Genomic DNA, 20,796 nt, shown 5'->3' with positions numbered 1-20,796 from the left:
GATTGTTCATTTCTATGCATATTCCTGAAGAAAGAATTCAAATTCCTCTAAAACATTATCTCATCCTGGCTCTCCAAACCTCTCTCTCTCCAGCCCCAATCACATAACATGTGTCACAGTCAAATTACGCTCATTCTTACTCCCAATCGATGAACATTCATTGCAAATCGTAAAGCACCATGAGAACTTAAGGGTTTAGTTATTATTTTCATATATTTAATTTTCTTCACTTTGGGCTTTAGCTCACTCAGTTTTCTCTCCCTAGAAGAATCTTTTTATCTCCAACTACCAAATTCCTATCTAACCTTTGAGACCCAGATGAAACACAGCATTCTTCACGAAGCTTTCTACGTCTCTCCAGCAGGAAATGAGCTCTCTCTTGTCTGCACTCTCACAGCACTTGATGTATTATCCTCATTTCGCTATAATTTAGTGCAAAATGCAATAAATGTGATTTGTGAACATGTCATGACTATGTCATTACTAATCGATTTTTAAAAGTTGGAATAGTGTTTGAGAGTTTACGAAGTCATGTCTCATCTATATATACAATAAACCAGTCCTTTTAACCTCTTGTTGTTACAAAACACAAATTATTTAGTCTTACTCTTTATTGTTGATGAAACAATAAATGAGTCACCCACATCACAGAGGGAGGAAGCAGTATCATGGCTTGAACCCAGATCTAGGGAGCTTTCTGCCACATGCTCTCCCACTCTGCTAAGCTCTTCACCCTCCCAACTTGAACCCCTGACCCCAAACCTGTCAGGCAGTGCACATGTCATGCTTGCATTGGTTCAATAAACAGGATTTTCACTGGGTACCATCCTCAAGGGCAGAGGCTCTGTTACTTTTCAGTTTTCATGTCCCTATTACCCCACCTGCCCACAGCAGACATTGCTGCAATCACAATACTCTGCCTGCAGTCCGTCCATCACAGTGCCCCAAGCACTCGGGACCAGCTGATCAGAGCTGCACTGCAGTCAAAATGAAGCCTATCTGCCACTCTGGACACAGGGAGCATGGAGGAATCACATTGCCCATTTTGGACCAGCAAAGACTGGATCAGACTGCACCACACTTGACTACCTCTGAGTTGGTACCGTTTTCTTAATATACAACTCAGCCACACATTGGCTATTCTGCCCCAATTCCACCCACTGCAGAAAGGAGGAAAGAGGAAAGAGAAGAGTCCTCAGAATTTTGCATTGAATTTATAATTTTCTGTGCCTTTACTTAAGCATCTTTCTTTTCTCCATCACTCAGTAGTAATGTATAGTTTTTATTTTCATTTTTCATTTTCTAGCTTCTGTGCTAGACCAAAAAGAACAATCTAGCAAAGGCAGAAAAAAATGATTGAGTAGTACAAGGCAGTAATTCATGACGTATAACATTTCTCTCTGCCAAATCCTTTCCCTTGTCAAATTTTTGCCACAACCAATCAGTTATTTTTGGAATTATTAAGCAGAGTACTGAATCAAGCAAATCATGCTAGAAATGATATCAGAAATACTATTCATAGAAAACAATACATGATTAAATGCCTCAGTGCAATCTTCCTACAATGGTGTTTTCTAATGAAGTAACTGATGTAGACATTTAGGAAACTATTTTCCCTCCAAAAGAATGCTCCTTTTTTGACTGAGACTAATGATGCCCCACACGAATAGTACAAATTATTTGCTTTCAAATGATTCTTTTCATTTAAATAACAGATGTACAAGGAGAATAATACCAATGATCTAATTGCATACTTTGAGGACTTTCTCATTTTGACTTTCTTAAATCTTTACAGAAAATCCAATGTTGCCTTGCATCTTAATTTTAATCTTATTGTTTTTTCTGATTATAAGAATAATATATGCTACCATAAAAATTCCAGAAAAGCATTACATAGAAAGCAAAGAATCCTGCAATTACTCAGAATTGCTACTCTTATAAATTTCTAAATATACCTTCAAAGTTTCTTAGTCCATTAGCCTTCTTCTGGCCTCAAGATCAGCCCAGTTCCTTCTCCCAAGCTCTCCAGTCCATGTGCAGTTAAACAACCACATGTCAAAAATGTCCTTTGACCCTTTGGTGTCTTTTAGTCCTACAGCTCTCTCTCCTTTCCTTCCCATCTAAACATCTCAACAGTACATTACATTCATTCCCCAGGCCACTGTAATCTGGCTTCTTTCCTTTCTATTCAGCTGAAGCCATGAGGTTCTAATGTCCAAGTATCAAGAGCACATTTGTTATCTCAGAAACCCTCTCCCCAACTTACATTAATGATCTCTCCCTCCTTCGAATATCCCGTTGCTTTGAGTACAGTTGTCTGTGCCAGTGCTCTTCCTACTTCTCTAGCAAAGCTTTCTGCTCCCCTCTATCTTCCCCTCTTGCTCTGCTCGTCCTCCTCAGGTTGCTGCTTCGTCTTTAGTCCACTGTCTTGCTCACTCCGCATGAGCTGTCTCACCTGAGTTATCTAACTGATCTCCAGGTTGTTACACCTATTACAGTAAGTCCAAAAGCTTACTCATCTCTAGCCCTTAACGATATTGTCAGGCTCCATACTAATGTATGTACCCGTGTTTCTCAAAGACACCTTGAAATCAACATTATCCAGAATGAATTCATCATTGCCTCCCCCTTTTCCCAGCCCGAGACCTCCTCCTTCGGTATCCGTGTGTCGCTGTGGAATGCAGCACATTGACACCATCATCCACCTGATCACCGAAGCAAGAAACTGGGCATTTTTAAACTTTTTCTTCTTCATTCTCCTTACAGAGTTAACCATCCAAACAGATCTTGAATCTGTTCCCTTTCTCTAATATAGTCCCCATCCTTTCTTTTGTACCTTTTCATGAAACTAATTTAGGTCCTGGAGTCTAGTTTCAGTCCCCCAAATACATTCCCATATTTTTTTCAACATAAATTTTAGGAAAGTAAAATCTAATACTATTATTTCCTAAATAAATCCTATTTATTGTTACTATTATAATATCATTAATATTATTTCCTAAATCCTATTATTTCACTAAAATGATCAGTGAGTCCCCATACTTTCAGATAAAAATCCATGCTCTTTAGTGTGGCATTAAGGTCTTTTATAACAGCTTCTGTAATTGTTCTACTACCATCTCATGACTCATGATCCAACAATACTAAACTGTGATTCCTCGCATATATTATGCTCTTTTCTTTATGCACACTATTCCCGTTTATCTTTCTCTCCTTTTATATTCATTTGTCTAATTATTACTCATTCATTTCTTTTTTAAGGAGAAAGAAGTGAAACTTGGCTTTTACTCTTTCTGAAGCTTCAAAGCCATCCATAGTGGTTTCTATTTTTAGTAGCAGTGGATTACACTGCTATAGCATAACCTCCTGTTAGGGCAGGAAAGAACTAAAAAAGCTAGATGAAATATACTTTTAAAGATTTGATTGACAGCATAGGACAGGGGCCCAGAGCCTTAAGGATCTGAGGGACAAGTATCCAGGATGGAAGAAAGCATGGAGGAGGAGCCTAGTTTCCCCTCGGAGCATTTTCTGGTGGGAGGGTAAGTAAGCACAACCACTTTAGAAAACTGGGATTATCTATTAAAGCTGAACTACCTATTCTCTTAGCCAAGCAATTCCACCCTTAGGTATAAACACCACAGAACTGTATATCAAAACCCATGTACAAGAATGGATAAACAGCAACATAATTTGCAATAGCCCCCAACTGGAAACAACTGATTTTATAATGGATGAGTAATTTATATCTCTACAAATGGAATACTACATAGCAATGAAAATGAATGGACAATTGCTATACACAACAACATGGGTGAATTTTCTAAACAGAACTGTGTATGAAAAATGCCAGATACAAAAGAACACAAACTCTGAAACATCACTTATGTAAAGTACAGAAACAGGCAAAACAAATACATGATGCTAAAAATACACAGAGTGGTTTTTTTTAATAGAGAAAGGAGGGTCTGACAACTGGATCCTGAAAAAGTTCTAATTCTTGATCCAAATAGTGTTTATCTAAAGTATTCACTTTATGATCATTTGTCCAGCTGTACCTCTATAATTTGTAGAAATTTTGCTATACATGTTATTCTTCAATAAAATAAAATTCTTTTTTCTTTAAAAAAGGAAAACAGGACATCTCTATCTAAATGGAAAATAGTTTATGTACAATTGAAAAAAGGATATAGACATAAAACTGTATTTTGGAGAAACAAACAATTTTGAGCAATTGGCCACCTCAGCATACCTGCCTTAAAAACTATTGCCACTAAATTACTAGAGAACTACCGACTGCAGGTAAGTATCCAAGACATACATATCATTTATTACCACGAAGAACTCAAGCAGAAATTTTATTTAGATATAATCAGAAAGCTTCTGTTTCCATAAAACATGCTTTGCTTTTCAAAGAAAGCCAAAATAAAAAAATGGTTCTCAGTCATTTTTTTCCAGCTGACATCATCTGGGAGTTGCTGTTCAGTTTCATTCGGTTTAGAGTCTGATAAATGCTTTGGACTGAGGCTGCTGGAAGTTTTTCCTGGACTATTTTGTGATAGGTAACTGTCCCTTTAAATGATTTTTCACTGTGTATGAGCACTTAAGACATCCTTGGTTTTTTGTCTTTATGTTCTTATGCAGAGTGGGACTGTGCAGACAGCCCGGTGCTCTCCAGGGGGCCAGAAAACAGTTTGACACCCGCTTCCAGGGGGTTATCTGGTCTTAGGGGTCAGGAAAGAGTTTATACCGAAAGACCTTTATCTTTAAAAATAAGAACCAGATTAATTATCAGTGTTAGATCAGTGCATTTGGTGGCAAAAATGGTGTTGAAATGAGCCACTTTCAGCTGTGGTCCAGCAGGAACGACGGAGGGGATAGACGCTGAGGAGATGCAGAGTCAAGCATCCACCTTCTAGCTACCGGTGACCTCCCCCTGCAGGTACCCAGTGTGGCAGCCAGGGGTTCCCATGTCTGACCACCAGGCTTCCTCCCACTCAGGTACTGCACTTCTTCCCTGCATGGCCTCAGCCAGTGGTAATAAGCAGAGAGCCTATAGGTGCTCCCCACTCTCCCACAGAGGAGCAAGCACCCCACTCTGTCACCTCCCATGATCAACATTTAATAAATTTATTGATGCATCCATAGGTATATTTTCCTGGCCCCACAGAATTCTAAGCCTAGGTGGGAACACAGATATTTTATCAGTCCCTTACTATGCCACTTTGGTAAGTGGGTCTCTGACTTTTTCCACTAGATTTAAATTTCTGCTTCAGAAAATTAGATCCACAGTTCCTATAAAAATATGGTTGCTCTGGCTTACTCTTGTCAGTGTCCTCCCAGTAACCAGAATCTGCCTCTTACCTTCTGATAGGTGTTACTGAAACATTTCACTGAAGTGAACTGCTTGCTTATTAGTCTGACTTTGTGACTACTTCTCTGCCTGGCCACCTAGAATTCCAAACATGCTGTGCACGTCAAACTATTGTGTCTTACCTATCAGCTGGGAATTGCTTATCGTCTTTAATTAGACCCCCCCCCACCTTTATATCAAATGCTTCCTGACCCAAAGACTATGATCAGGAAGAGAGGACTTCTCCCCAGCTCTGGCAATTGCATCTAATGCTTCTGTGATGGACAGATACTACAATGGCCCCACATTGTCCCTGCCTCCCAGTATTCATCCCCTTTGTGTAATTCCCTCTCTTCAGTGTGGGTGGAAACTGTGACCTGCTTGTGACCAGCAGTATTCAACAAATTTGTTGCTTTGTTATGCCCACAGTTTTGTTACATAAGATTATAACTTCAGTCTTTCTGGCCAACTCGCTTCACTGACTCTCCCTTGCTGGCTTTGACGAAACATATAGAGAGGCCCACATGGCAAGCAACTAATGTGGGCTCCAGCAAATAGACAGCCATCAAGTGGGCTCTTCCCAGCAGCCCACAGAACTGAATCCTGGCAACAATCATGTGAACTTGGAAGAGGCGCCTTCCTCAGTCCAGCCTCAGATGAGAGCCCCATTGAGGCCAACAGCCTTGATTGCAGCCTTGTGAGACACTCTGAAACAGAAGATTCAGATAAAGCACACCTAAACTTCTGAATCATAGAACTGTGAGATCATAAAGATGTGGTTTTGAGCCATTAGTTTTGTGGTAATTTGTTTCACAGCAATAGATCATGAAGATAGTTTCCAATACCTGCTCCACTCCCAAAAGGTTGCTGAAGTTAAGTGGGTTAGTCCCAGACCAGTCCCAAATTGTCACATTTTTAAAAATAAGCCTCTAACTTGATAGGCTTTGGAATGAGATGAAGAGCAATATATTTATAGAAATCAATTTTAATGTTATTAAATTCTGCCATTTTTGAGTATTTGAGGTGGGCTAATGAACAGTTAGTGAACTGTTCATTAGCCCACCTTGTCTTTTATTCCATGTCTTTTATTCCAACTGGCAGAGACATTATACATTTCCCACCCTGTGGCAGATTGTATGTTACAACAATGGCTGCAACATTATCATCCATCTTACATGTTCTCATGCGATATGATCTGACACTCCTCCATCAAAGGTAGAGTCTAGTTCCCTCCTCTCGGATCTGGGCCAGTCTTTGTGACAGGTTTGTAATCAACAAAATATGCAGAAGAGATGCTGCATGGTTTTTGAGGCTAGGTCAATAAAGGCCTTGCAAATTCTGCCTGGTTCTCCTGGCACACTCCCTCTCAGGGCACCTCCTTCCAGCTTGCTGCCTCTCGGAACCCAGGTGCCACTCTGTGTGGAGCATAAGCCAGATAGAGAGGCCACATGTAAGGGCTCCGGACGACAGGGTCAGCTGCCGAGCCTGTAAGCCAGGTACCAGACCCTGAGTGAGGTCTCCTTATAGTTTCCCAGAACTTTGGATCACATCATGTAAATTTTCTCAGCTGAGTTCCCAGATATTGCGGAGCAAACTGTGATGGTCAGTTTTATATGTCAAAGCTGGCTAGGCTATAGCACCCAGTTATTCAGCAAACACTAATCTAGGTGCTGCTATGGAGGCAATTTATTTTGTAGATATGCTTAACATCTACAGCTGACTTTGTGTAAAGGTTATCATGGGTAATTTAGGTTAGCCTGATCCAATTTGTTGAAAAGCTTTAAGAACAGAACTAAGATTTCCCCCAGGGAAGAAGAAATTTCACCTGTGGGCTGCAGTATCAGCTCCTTCTGAAAAGTTTGCAGCCTGCCCTTCTGATGGCTTACCCTGAAGACTTCAGACTAGCCTGGCTAGCCCCCACAATCCTGTAAGCCAATTCCTTGCAATAAGTTTCTTAATATAAATGTATCCTACTGGCTCTGTTTCCCTGATACATAAACCATCTGGCCATGCCCTGTCTGAATTCTTTGCTCACAGAATCATAGTAAACCAAGAGAACCATTATAAAATGTGTTTTTTATTATACTCCTTTAATTATTTACTATGCAGTTATAGACAGCCAGAACTCTTCCTAGGAATTCCCTAAACCATGAGAAGACACTGATTCCATGTACTTTGCATTTCTCTCATACTTCAGAAAAAATTAAGAAAAAGAAGAGTACTGTTTCTGAATCCAAACAAATTCTCATTCACTATATCACTGAGCTTGAAATCTAAACGACCCCTTTCCTTCTATCTTCAGTCAAGACTATATTAAAAATACACATGTGACAAAAAGCTTCCTAAACTATTCTTAGAAAAGGCAACTACGTTTGTAACCTGGAATTTTCCTTTGATGATATCAATGTGCCAGGGACACATACATAATAAGCATGACATCACATTCATAATGATGAACAGCATCTCGGTATATGCAGCTCTACCTTCTTTTACAGAACCTCTGTTCTTTAAAACTTCCTCCTTCCTTATCTCAAAATTTTCTGAGAAAACCCATTTGAGGTTCCTTTCAAATGAGCTTATACATGTTCTTTCTGCCCACCAGTTTTTCCTCACACACCTGGGGTGTCTAGCGAAGAATCTCCTCCCAACTGTGAAGCCCTATGATTCCCTGGCACCCTGCCACCATCTGCTGTCCATGGTGCTGATGTCTGTGCCAAGGGCACTATGTCCTAACGCTGAGCACTGCTTCGTGCCCCTGATGAAACCATTGGCACCAGATATCAGAGCCAGAGACTCAGACTTTGGGTTTTTCCAGGTGTTGCCATGAAAGGTCTTGAGTGTCCCACGGTGCTAAGGGCAGGGTTTGGCTGATGCCCCAAAGGTTGTTAGTATGTCAGTGCCCTAAATGTATCAAAGTTTTATACTCTCTGTACCCATCTTGTCCATCCTCCATTTGTGTACCATGCTCTTTTTTAATGGGTACTAATGTAATGTTGATTAATGTCCTGAATATTACTATGTTTTCAGTTAAACTGGATTTTTACCTTTGGCCCTCATTCTCCTAGAGATGAATTGAAGAATACCATACTGAAAAGCAAACTTCAAAGGCAGACAGTCTGTAGTGTTCAAAACTGGCCCTTATTTCTAATTACCAAACTCATCTGTCTTGGAATAAGCTCATTTTCAAGAGTTTTTTCAAACCTTCATCCAAACAGACCCTGAGTGAACCCAGTGAAATGTCTAATTCTAAGGGGAGCAGCACCTAGGCGTTAGCTGGGAATGCCCGCTCTGCCACATTTCTTTATAATTTAGTTTAGCTGAAGGAAAGTTATGAGTTCTTATTTCATTCTGGCAAGTAAAAAATCTAGAACCCCAATTTTAATTAAAATATTTAATTTTGGTGTGTTGGCATATTTGGATTCACATATTCTAATCTTGCAAAGAGTATAGTAGTTATGGGCTCTAGAATAAAACTGTCTGTGTTAATCTCGGTTCTGTCAATTACTAGCTGAGAGACCTTGGGAAAATTATGTAATCACTGCCTGTACCTCAGTGTTTCTAGCTGTGAGAATATTAACAGGCATACTCCATAGGGTTTTCATGGAGTGTTTTAGTGCTTATTCACATTGATAAGCAGCATTGGCATAGAAAAATGATTGGTATATATTAGAAGCACTCTCCATGGATTTGCTAATATTATTTAACAATTATTTAGCTGCTGTAACATTATCAGTATTCACTCGTGCAAGGAGCTTCTCATTTAGTGATACTAGATGAGTAAGAATTACTGTGTTCTGGGCATGTGCCAAGGATTTTGCTTATTTAACACTGCTGTGCATTCTTCACTGGGAATGTGGGCTGCATAAAGGAAACTGTGCAAGTGTTGTACTTATTTGTAATAAGGCATTAAATTCTAGTACATGTCACAATTGGAAGAGTATGTGGCTTGGGAGGTAGTTTACAAGCAAGTGTGTTTTACTGGCATATAGACATTTTTACTGTGTAAATACAGCCATGCGTTTCAAGCACTAGCTAGCATAGTTATATGGTGTTAATGCTAATGCTTTAATAGATATACATGTAGCCAATGTACAAGATTCTGTGTGTCAGGCTATAATATTTATATTCCATTGACATGAATGTCAAAACTATTCTTATTTTTACCAAGAGGAATACTTTCAACAAAGACAGAAACTCTATTTACTAGCAATTTATATATTTTCCTTATTTACTAACTAAAAATACTGAGCTCCACTAATGAATTAACAAAATAAAAAAATTAAGGGTAGATGAAAACTTAGATTCATAAACACACACACAAATATGTACATGAATATTCATAGAAACTTTATTTCTAGTAGCCAAATATTGAAAACAACCAAAATGTCTTTAAATGAGTAGATAAACAGACGGTGGTATGTCCAAAATATTATCAGCAATAAAAAGGAACAAACTATTGATACATGCAATGACTTGGATGCCTCTTAGGGGAACTGTGCTGAGAGAAAAGAGTCAAACCCAGTAGATCACATACAACAGTTGACCCTAGAACAATGCAGGGTTAGGAGGGCAGACTCCCCACACATATAACTTTTGACTCCCCAAAAACTTAACTACAAATAGACTACTGTTCACGGAAAGCTTTACCAATAACATAAATAGTTGACTAACACATCTTTTGTATATGTATATATATGGTATTCTTACAATAAAGTAAGCTAAAGAAAGTTTCTTCAAACTGTGGCAAATCTCCAAAACATTTTCCAATATATTTGTTGAAAAAAATCTGCGTGTAAGTGGAGCCATGCGGTTCAAGCCTGTGCTGTTCAAGGGTCAGCTGTGTGTGATCCCATTCACACAGCATTCATTAAATGACAAAATCATAGAGATGGAGAATGGATTGATGGTTACCAGAGGCTGAAGGAGAGAGATAAAGGGGATGGAGCTGTAAAAGGGTTGCATGAGAAATCACTGCGACAGGACTGCTCTGTTTCTTGGCTGTGGTGGCCTCACGTGAATCAATACATATGATAAAATTGCACAGAACTAAATACACACACACAAATGAGTACAGGAAAGGTTGGCAACAAAATACAAAAAGATTGATTTATTTTATCAATGGCAATCTCCCAGTTGTGGTACTGCATTATAGTCATGTAAGATGTTATTATTAGGGGAAATGGATCAAAGGTATGCAGAATTTCCCTGTATTACTTCTTACAACTACATGTGAATCCATAATTATTTCAGAATAAAAGATTTACAAAAAAGGGTAAAGCTAAGAAATTTTCTAAGAGATTATATAGAATATCAATTTAAAATGAGAAATCTATAACTAAAAGTAGTATGATTTCATTACCTGAGATTCACAACATCTATTTTTGAAGCAGCAATTGCATGATTATGATTCAGTAAGTATTTATTCACAGCCTCCTGAGCTCTAGGCATAATAGCAGGCATTTCAGCAAAGAAAATAGTGTATGAACTTCAAGGACACTCTCATGGTAGTACTAGGGTTCCTGTTTTACAAATGAAGAAATGTATGATGTTAAGCAACTGGCCCAAAGTCCCACAGTCAATATCTACAGGCCTGGCCTTGCCCCAGACTCGTGCTTTTTCCTGCATTATATAAGATTCGTCTCTGTCACACAGAAGTGTCTTAACAATACAGAAAATAGCTAGGTAGGATGAGTTTAGAAACTTAAATGGTGACTTTTGTGCTTAGTTTTCTATCATAATAAAGGGTAACTTTTGTTGCTAAGATCCCTGAATTTTGTTTTCTTTTGCCCCTGGCCACAAATAAACACACCACAAAAATCACTCTCTCACCAACATCTGCAAAGAGCACCCCAGTTCTACTCCTACACCCATCCCATATAAACATCAGACCTGATTCAACCGCTGAGTACTCTACCCCAGCTGCTGAGCATCTGAGCTTCTGCACACAGGACAGTCTAAGGGAGTGGTTCCATAGTGAAGCCGTGCCCTGCAGCCTTCTGGGCCTCGTAGGAAGCCATAGTCTACTTCCCTGCATTATATACTTGTTGGTCCCAGCCATTTCTCTTGATCTATAAAGTCAAGTCTATTTCCTTTACTCAGCTGTTTGAATCCAGTGAAGTTGCTGAAATCATCTTTTCTCGAACCTGCTGAACATACTCCGGTTGGTCCATGTCTCTTTTAAGTCATGGTGGCCAGAGATGATTATAATGTGACTGTGGGTAGGGTCTGCCCAGAATACAGTACGCTATTTCCCTCATCATTCTAAACACAGTGTTTCTTACTAATGTAGACAAGTTTACATTCCTCTTCTAGACATCCAGCCACTACTCATAAAGTGAAATTTAACAGGCTGCTTCTAAATCATACTTCCCTTTACCCAGAATGGGGTAGCCACGGGTTGTTTCTTTCTTTCTTTCTTCAACTTTATTTTTTATCAAGGTGTAGCTAACTTCATACATTCAAAAAAATATTAAATACCTATTTTGATCCGGCCTTTTTATTAGTGCTAAGGTTATAGAAACAAACATCTCTGACTGCAAAAAGCTCGGAGGTGAGGAAGACGGTGGGGAGAGGACAAGCAGAGTAATCTGGGAAGCACCGGGCTGCCCAGTTCAGCAAAGCCTCCTCAGTCGCCCTGGGCTGGGGAGCGGTCGAGAATGGCTGTTTCACAAGGGACAGCACCGCTCAAGCTGGGTCTCAAAGAGCAAGAAGAAGGTAGCCAAGAAAACTGCAGTGGGGGAGCGATCAAAAAGGTGTTCCTGGTAAAGCAAACCTTGCGGGCCGCTTGTGAAGCTGCGTGTCCCTCAGTGTGACTGAAACAGTCCCCGATGAAGTGCGTCCTGTTAGGCTCAGGCCCATTTCATAGAAATCTTGCATCTCAATTCCACTGCCTAATATACTAATTATCTTTCCCGGCTTTATCCACAATTTTGATAAACACATCTTTTTTCTTCCCACCCAAGTCTCTGATAAAATGGCCACCTATCTTATCGCACAACTTTTTCTACTCTTCTCCAAAAGGCTGTTGTGAGGGAACTTATCAAATGTCTGATGAAAGTCAGACATACTGTGAGTTATTTTGACCGACTAGACAATAACTGTGGGGAAAAAAAAGGAAAATGCTGTTATTTATATAACAGCTGACACTTGAACAAAGTGGGGGTTAGGGGCACTGGCCCCCTACTCCACAGTCCAAAATCCATGTATGACTTTTGACTTCCCTGGAGTTTAACTACTAATAGCGTATGTTGATTTTATGGCAGTGAATGACTAGAATTGGCTAGTGTCTACATATATTTTATACATTCATGGCACACCTAAGTTTCTCTTTCTCTTGATTTTTTTCAATATTTCTAGGCTATGTAGTTTATTTGCAAGTTTTTTTCAAGTTGTCACAAATCTCCAAAACATTTTTCAGTAGATTTATTGAAAAAACCCACTTATAAGTGGACCCATGCAGTTCAAACCTGTGTTGTGCAAAGGTCAATTGTAATTGATTTGGTGAAACATGCTGACTTCCAATTGGTACAAATGCCTTCCGTGCTGGTGAGAAGACTTTAGCACAGGCTACAGCCACAAGTATAGGTGAACTGACCATTGAACACTGAAAAGGAAAGATATGCAAGAATCCTAATTTTTAGTACTATAAGCTATGAAGGAAGTTACGCTAACTACCCACCTCCTCAGCCTGGATGCCTGGCTTCAGGTGGCCCAGGCAGCCTCACAGGGGAGGCACCCCCAGCCATAGCATGAAAGGTTAGCGAGCCCCTAAACTAGGATGTACCTGCATTGGGTTCCTGCCAAGGGCCTGTCCAGGGCAAGCACATGGGACTGGTTTAAGTATTAGGGCATCTTTCAACCAAGAAGACTGTGCCAAACAGAGCAGCTTTGCCTCCTAACTGAGGAGCAGTCTTCCTCTGGGGTTGCCTCCAGTTAAGCCACTCGAATTCCTGTCCATCAGAGCTGGGCCTGATCTTCACTGGACCATCACCCCTAGAACTCCCATGGAAGAAAGGGCTTCTCCTTCACTGGTCATTTACCCCTACAACAGAAATGGCAGCTTAACAATCATTGAATGAATTACTCCATAGTGGGAACCTGAAGGCCAAAGGCTAAGAAAAATAATCAAAGTGTGCTGTTAACATTTTAAAAGTTCAGATTTCTGTCTTCCCTGGGAAAGCTGTATACAGCAGTAAGGGGCAGGAGCTGAGTGGAATACATACAATGTATTCCCTACAACAGTATACAATGGACATACAATGCTCCCTTCCAAAGAGCTGGGCACTAGCAGGTTCTTCACAGTTCTAGCAGGGCCGGCTTCACCCATATAAGTCACTGCCTGGTCCCTGCATTCTAGTTCTCAGCCATTGACTCCGGGAGGCAAGTTTTCTCATTCTTTATAAATGACACCTGTGATAATATGTCTTAGAGAATCTTTCCTGAGGCATCAGGCTCACTGCCCAACAGTTTGCAGAATGCACTTTTTTATCTGTTGTGAAAATTCAGAGTATATTCTAGACTATAATAAGACCCAAAAAAAGCATAAAGCGAAAGGTTCTAATATGGAAATTGGAACAAGGAGTTAGGAATTTAAGGAAAAAACAAGCTACAGCACTTCATGGGATTTTTATCATCAGGGAATATGCCAAATGTTGCATTATTTCATTTAATCCTACCATCACTCTATAACGCAGATGCCATTCCTAAAAGAAAACCACAACCCAGGCTAACTACTCTATACAGACACATTACTATGGAACGGCTATGCATCAAGAGCTCACACAGATCAGGAGTCCTCAAGTGGCCCACAGTCAATCCAGCCCCTGTGTTTTTCTTTTCCTATTGCGGTAAAATACATTTAACATGAAATTTGCCATTGTAACCATTTTTAAGTGAACTATTCAGGGGCTTTAAGCACATTGACTGCACTGCCATCACCACCAGCTGTCTCCAGAATGTCCCCATCTTCCCAAACCACAGCCCCCTGCCCATGTGGCCCAGACTCCACGTTCTCTCCCAGCAGCCCCCATTTCATTTTCTGTCTCCATGAATTTGATTACTTCAGGTACTTCATGTAAGTGGAACTACACAATATTGTCCTTTTGTGACTACCTTATCTCAGCTTAATGTCCTCAGGGATTCATTCATGTCACAGCACATATCAGAATTTCATTCCTGAGTAACATCCCACTGTATGCATATGCCACACATTTTTTTATTGATTCAATAAAAAAATTGTCAGTGGACACTTGGATTGCTTCCACCTTTTGGCTATTATGGCTAAAGCTGCTATGGCCATAGGTGTACCAGTATGTGTCAAGTCTCTACATTCAATTCTTGTGGGTAAATACCTGGAAATGGGATTGCTGGACCATAAGATAAGTCTATTTTTATTTTTCTGAGGCACTGCTGGACTCTTGTCCACAGCTGCTGTGACATTTTACATTCCCACCAACAGTGTACAAGGACTCTAATTTGTCCACAATCTCACCAACACTGTTTTCTGGCTTTTGGATAATGGCCACCCTAATGGGTGTGAGGTGGTACCTTATTGTGGTTTTGATTTATATTTCTCTCATTCTTAGGGCTGTTGAGCATCTTCCATGTGTTTAGGCATCATTTGTACATTTTATTTGGAGAAATGCCTACTTGAGTCATTTGTTTTTTAACTGGGTTGTTTGTTTTTAGTTGTTAAATTGCAGTAGTTCTTTATATATTCTGGATATTAAATGCCTTATCAGATACATGAATTGCAAATATCCTCTCCCGTTCTGTGGCTTGCCATTTCGCTCTGCTGTACAGTCCTTTGATGCACAAAAGCTTTTAATTTTGATGAATTACAGTATACTTATTTTTCCTTTCTTTGCCTGTGTTTTTGGTGTCCTGCCCACTAAATGACCACCAAATCCAACATCACAAAGCTTTTTCCCTGTGCTTTCTACAAAGTGTTTTAGAATGTTTTTAAATTAAGGTATCATTGATATACAGTCTTATGAAGATTTCACATGAGCAACATTCTGGTTACTACATTAACTTATATTACAAGTCCCCCACCACCACCACAATCACTGTCTATGAGTGTAGTAAGATGCCAGAGTCACTACTTATCTTCTCTGTGCTACACTATCTTCCCCATGACACCCCCACACCTCGTGGGCCAGTCATAATACCCCTCAATCCCCTTCTCCCTCCCTCCCCACCCGCCCTCCCCAACCCTCCCCTTTGGTAACCACTAGTCCCTTCTTGGAGTCTGTGAGTCTGCTGCTGTTTTGTTCCTTCAGTTTTGCTTTATTGTTATACTCCACAAATGAGTAAAATCATTTGGTACTTGTCTTTCTCTGCCTGGCTTATTTCACTGAGCATAATACCCTCTAGCTCCATCCATGTTGTTGTAAATGGTAGGATTTGTTTCCTTCTTATGGCTGAATAATATTCCATTGTGTATGTGTACAACATCTTCTTTATCCATTCATCTACTGATGGACACTTAGGTTGCTTCCATTTCTTGGCTATTGTAAATAGTGCCGAGATAAACATAGGGTTGCATATGTCATTTTTAATCTGAGAACTTGTTTTTTCTTTGGGTAAATTCCTAGGAGTGAAATTCCTGGGTGAAATGGAATTTCTATTTTTAGTTTTTTGAGGAACATCCATATTGCTTTCGACAATGGTTGAACCAATTTACATTCCCACCAGCAGTGTAGGAGGGTTCCTCTTTCTCCGCATCCTCACAAGCATTTGTTGTTCCTAGTCTTTTCTATGTTGGCCATCCTTACTGGTATGAGGTGATATCTTACTGTGGTTTTACTTTGCATTTCCCTGATAAATAGCGATGTGTAGCAACTTTTCATGTGCCTGTTGGCCATTTGAATTTCTTCTTTGGAAAAGTGTCTGTTCAGATCCTCCACCCATTTTTTAATTGGGTTATTTGCTTTTTGGGTGTTGAGGCATGAGAGTTGTTCATATATATTGGATGTTAACCCCTTGTTTGATATGTTATTTACAAATATATTCTCCCATACTGTAGGATGCCTTTTTGTTCTGCTGATGGTGTCCTATGCTCTACAGAAGCTTTTTAATTTGATGTAGTCCCATGTGTTCATTTTTGCTTTTATTTCCCTTGCCTGAGGAGATGCATTCAGGAAAAAGTTGCTCATATTTCTATTCAAGAGATTTTTGCCTCTGTTTTCTTCTAAACTTTTATGGTTTCATGACTTACATTCAGGTCTTTGATCCATTTTGAGTTTACTTTTGTGTATGGAATTAGACAATAATCCAGTTTCAATTCCTTGCATTTAGCTATCCAGTTTTGCCAGTACCAGTTGTTGAAGAGGCTGTCATTTCCCCATCATATGTCCATGCCTCCTTTATTGTATATTTATTGACCATATATGCTTTGGTTTATATCTGGGTTCTCTAGTCTGATCCATTGGTCTATGGGTCTGTTTTTGCACCAGTACCAAATTGTCTTGATTATTATTGTGGCTTTGTAGTAGAGCTTGAAGTCGGGGAGCATAATCCCCCCTGCTTTATTCTTCCTTCTCAGGATTGCTTTGTCTATTTGGGGGCTTTTGTGGTTCATATGAATTTTAGAACTATTTGCTCTAGTTCATTGAATAATACTGTTGGCATTTTGATAGGGATTGCATTACATCTGTAGATTGCTTTAGGCAGGATGGCCATTTTGACAATATTAATTCTTCCTATCCATGAGCACAGGATGTATTTCCATTTATTGGTATCTTCCTTAATTTCTTTCATGAATGTCTTGTAGTTTTCAGGGTATAGGTCTTTCACTTCCTTGGTTAGATTTATTCCTAGGTATTTTATTCTTTTTGATGCAACTATGAGAGGAATTGTTTTCCTGATTTCTATTTCTGCTAGTTTATGGCTACTGTATAGGAATGCAACAGATTTCTGTGTACTAATTTTGTATCCTGCAACTTTGCTGAATTCAGATATTAGATCTAGTAGTTTTAGAATGGATTCTTTATGGTTTTTTATGTACAATATCAGGTCATCTGCAAACAGGGACAGTTTAACTTCTTCCTTACCAATCTGGATGCCTTTTATTTCTTTGTGTTGTCTGATTGCTGTGGCTAGGACCTCCAGAACTATGTTGAATAAAAGTTGGGAGAGTGGGCATCCTTGTCTTGTTCCCAATCTTAAAGGAAAAGCTTTCAGCTTCTCACTGTTAAGTATGATATTGGCTGTGGATTTGTCATATTTGGCCTTTATTATGTTGAGTTAATTGCCCTCTATATCCATTTTGCTGAGTTTTTATCATGAATGGATGTTGAATTTTGTTGAATGCTTTTTTGGCACTTATGGAGATGATCATGTGGTTTTTGTCCTTTTTGTTGTGGTATATGATGTTGATGAATTTTTAAATATTGTACCATCCTTGCATTCCTGGACTAAATCCCACTTGATTATGATGGGTTATCTTTTTGATGCATTTTTGAATTTGGTTTGCTAATATTTGGCTGAGTATTTTTGTATCTATGTTCCTCAAGGATATTGGTCTGTAATTTTCTTTTTTAATTTTGTGGTGTCTTTGTCTGGTTTTGGTATTAGAGTGATGCTGGCTTCGTAGAATGAGTTTGGAAGTATTCCCTTCTCTTCAACTTCTTGGAAAACTTCAAGGAGGATGGATATTAGTTCTTCACTAAATGTTTGATAAAATTCAATGGTGAAGCTATCTGGTCCAGGGATTTTGTTCTTAGGTAGTTTTTTGATTACCAGTTCAGTTTTGTTGCTAGTGGTTGGTCTGTTCAGATTTTCTGTTTCTTCCTGGGTCAGCCTTGGAAGATTGTATTTTCCTAGAAAGTTGCCCATTCCTTCTGGGTCATCCAGTTTGCTAGCATATAATTTTTCATAGTATTCTCTAATAATTCTTTGTATTTTTGTGGTGTCCATAATGTTTTACTTTCCCATTTCTGATTCTGATTATGTGTGTAGACTCTTTTTTCTTGATAAGTTTGGCTAGAGGTTTATCTATTTTGTTTACTTTCTCAAAGAACAAGCTATTGCTTTCATTGACTCTTCTGTTTTATTCTTCTCGCTTTTGTTTATTTCTGCTCTAATTTTTATTATGTCCATCCTTTTACTGACTTTGGGCCTCATTTGTTCTTCTTTTCTGGTTTAATTAATTGTGAGTTTAGACTATTCATATGACATTTTTCTCCTTTCCTGAGGGAGGCCTGAATTGCAATAAACTTCCCTCTTAGTACAGCCTTCACTGCATTCACCAAATTTGTGCTGTTGAATTATTGTTGTTATTTGTGTCCATATATTGCTTGATCTCTGTTTTTATTTTATCATTGATCCATTGATTTTTTAGGAGCATGTTGTTAAGCCTCCAGTGTTTGTGGGCTTTTTCATTTTCTTTGTGTAATTTATTTCTAGTTTCATACATTTGTGATCTGAGAAGCTGGTTGGTACAATTTCAACCTTTGAATTTACTGAGGCTCTTTTTGTGGCCTAGTAGATGACTATTCTTGAAAATGCTCCATGTGCACTTGAGAAGAATGCGTATCCTGCTGCTTTTGGGTGGAGTGTTCTGTAGATGTCTGTTAGGTCCATCTATTCTAATGTGTTGTTCAGTGCCTCTGTCTCCTTACTTATTTTCTGTCTGGTTGTTCTGTCCTTTGGAGTGATCGGTGTGTTAAAGTCTCCTAGAATGAACGCATTGCATTCTATTCCCCCCTTTAATTCTGTTTGTATTTGTTTCTCATATTTAGGTGCTCTAGTGTTGGGTCCATAGGTATTTATAATGGTTGTATCCTCTTGTTGGATGACCCCTTTATCATTATGTAATGTCCTTCTTTGTCTCTTGTTACTTTCTTTGTTTTGAAGTCTATTTTGTCTGATACAAGTACTGCAACTCCTGCTTTTTTCACCCTATTAGTTGCATGAAATATCTTTTTCCATCCCTTCACTTTTAGTCTGTGTATGTCTTTGGGTTTGAAGTGAGTCTCTTGTAGGCAGCATATAGATGGGTCTTGTTTTTTTATCCATTCTGTGACTCTACATCTTTTGATTGGTGCATTAAGACCATTTACATTTAGGGTGATTGTCAATAAGTATGTACTTATTGCCATGGCAGGCTTTAGATTTGTGGTTACCAAAGGTTCAAGGGTAACTTTCTTACTATCTAACAGTCTAATTTAACTCACTTTGTATGCCATTACAAACACAATCTAAAGATTCTTTTTTTGTTTTCCTCCTTTTTCTTCCTCCTCCAATCTTTATATATTAGATATCATATTCTGGGCTCTCTGTGTATCCCTTGACTGACTTTGTGGCTAGTTGATTTGATTTTGCATCTGCTTAGTAATTAATTGGTCTACTTTCTTTACTGTGGTATTTCCTCTCATGACAGCTATTTAGTCTTAGGAACACTTCCATCTAAAGCAGTTCCTCTAAAATACACTGTAGAGATTGTTTGTGGGAGGTAAATTCTGTCAGGTTGTGCTTATCAGGATATTGTTTAATCCCTCCCTGAAATTTAGATTATAATCTTGCCACATTGAGTATTCTTGGTTCCAGGCCCTTCTGTTTCATTGTATTAAATATATCATGCCACTCCTTTCTGGCCTGTAAGGTTTCTGCTGAGAAGTCTGATGATAGCCTGATGGGTTTTCCTTTGTAGGTGATCTTTTTTCTCTCTCTGGCTGCTTTTAATACTCTGTCTTTATCCTTGATCTTTGCCATTTTAATTATTATATGTCTTCCTTGGGTCCCTTGTGTTTAGAGATCTGTGTACCTCCATGGCCTGAGAGATGATCTCCTTCCACAGATTGGGGAAGTTTTAAGTTACTCAAAGACAGTTTCTACCCCTTTTTCTCTCTTCTTCTTCTTATGGTACCCTTGTAATGCAAATATTGTTCCGTTTCAACTGGTCATACATTTCTCTCAATATTCTTTCATTCTTAGAGATCCTTTTTTCTCTCTGTGCCTCAGCTTCTTTGTATTCCCTTTCTCTAATTTCTATTCCATTTACTGTCTCCTCTATTTCATCTAATCTGCTTTTAAGTCCCTCTATTGTGTTTCATTTTAGATATTGTATTCCTCAATGATTGAATGTCTCTCCTGCATACTTCTATGAGTCATTAAATATTTTTCTGTACCTCCATGAGCATGTTTATGATTTTTATTTTGAAATCTCTTTCAGGAAGATTGATGAGTTCAGTTTCACATGGCCCTTTTTCTGGTATTTGTGGGATTTGGGTTTGAACCGGGTTCCTTTGTTGGATCATATTTGTATGTGGCGCCCTTTAATGCCCAGAAGCTCTACTCTCTGGAGTTGCTCAGCCCCTGGAGTTATGTCGGGGGTCACAGGGGAGCAGCGCTGTTTCCTGTGGGGAGGAAAGAGCTGTTTCGTGCTTCCTGGCTGCAGTGCCTGTCTCCACTGCCAGAACCAATGGGCTGAGTGGACACGTGTA

The sequence above is a fragment of the Manis pentadactyla genome, chromosome 10 (genome assembly GCF_030020395.1).
Source record: "Manis pentadactyla isolate mManPen7 chromosome 10, mManPen7.hap1, whole genome shotgun sequence".
NCBI classification, from domain to species: Eukaryota; Metazoa; Chordata; class Mammalia; order Pholidota; family Manidae; genus Manis; species Manis pentadactyla.
This window is presented reverse-complemented; position numbering follows the sequence as displayed.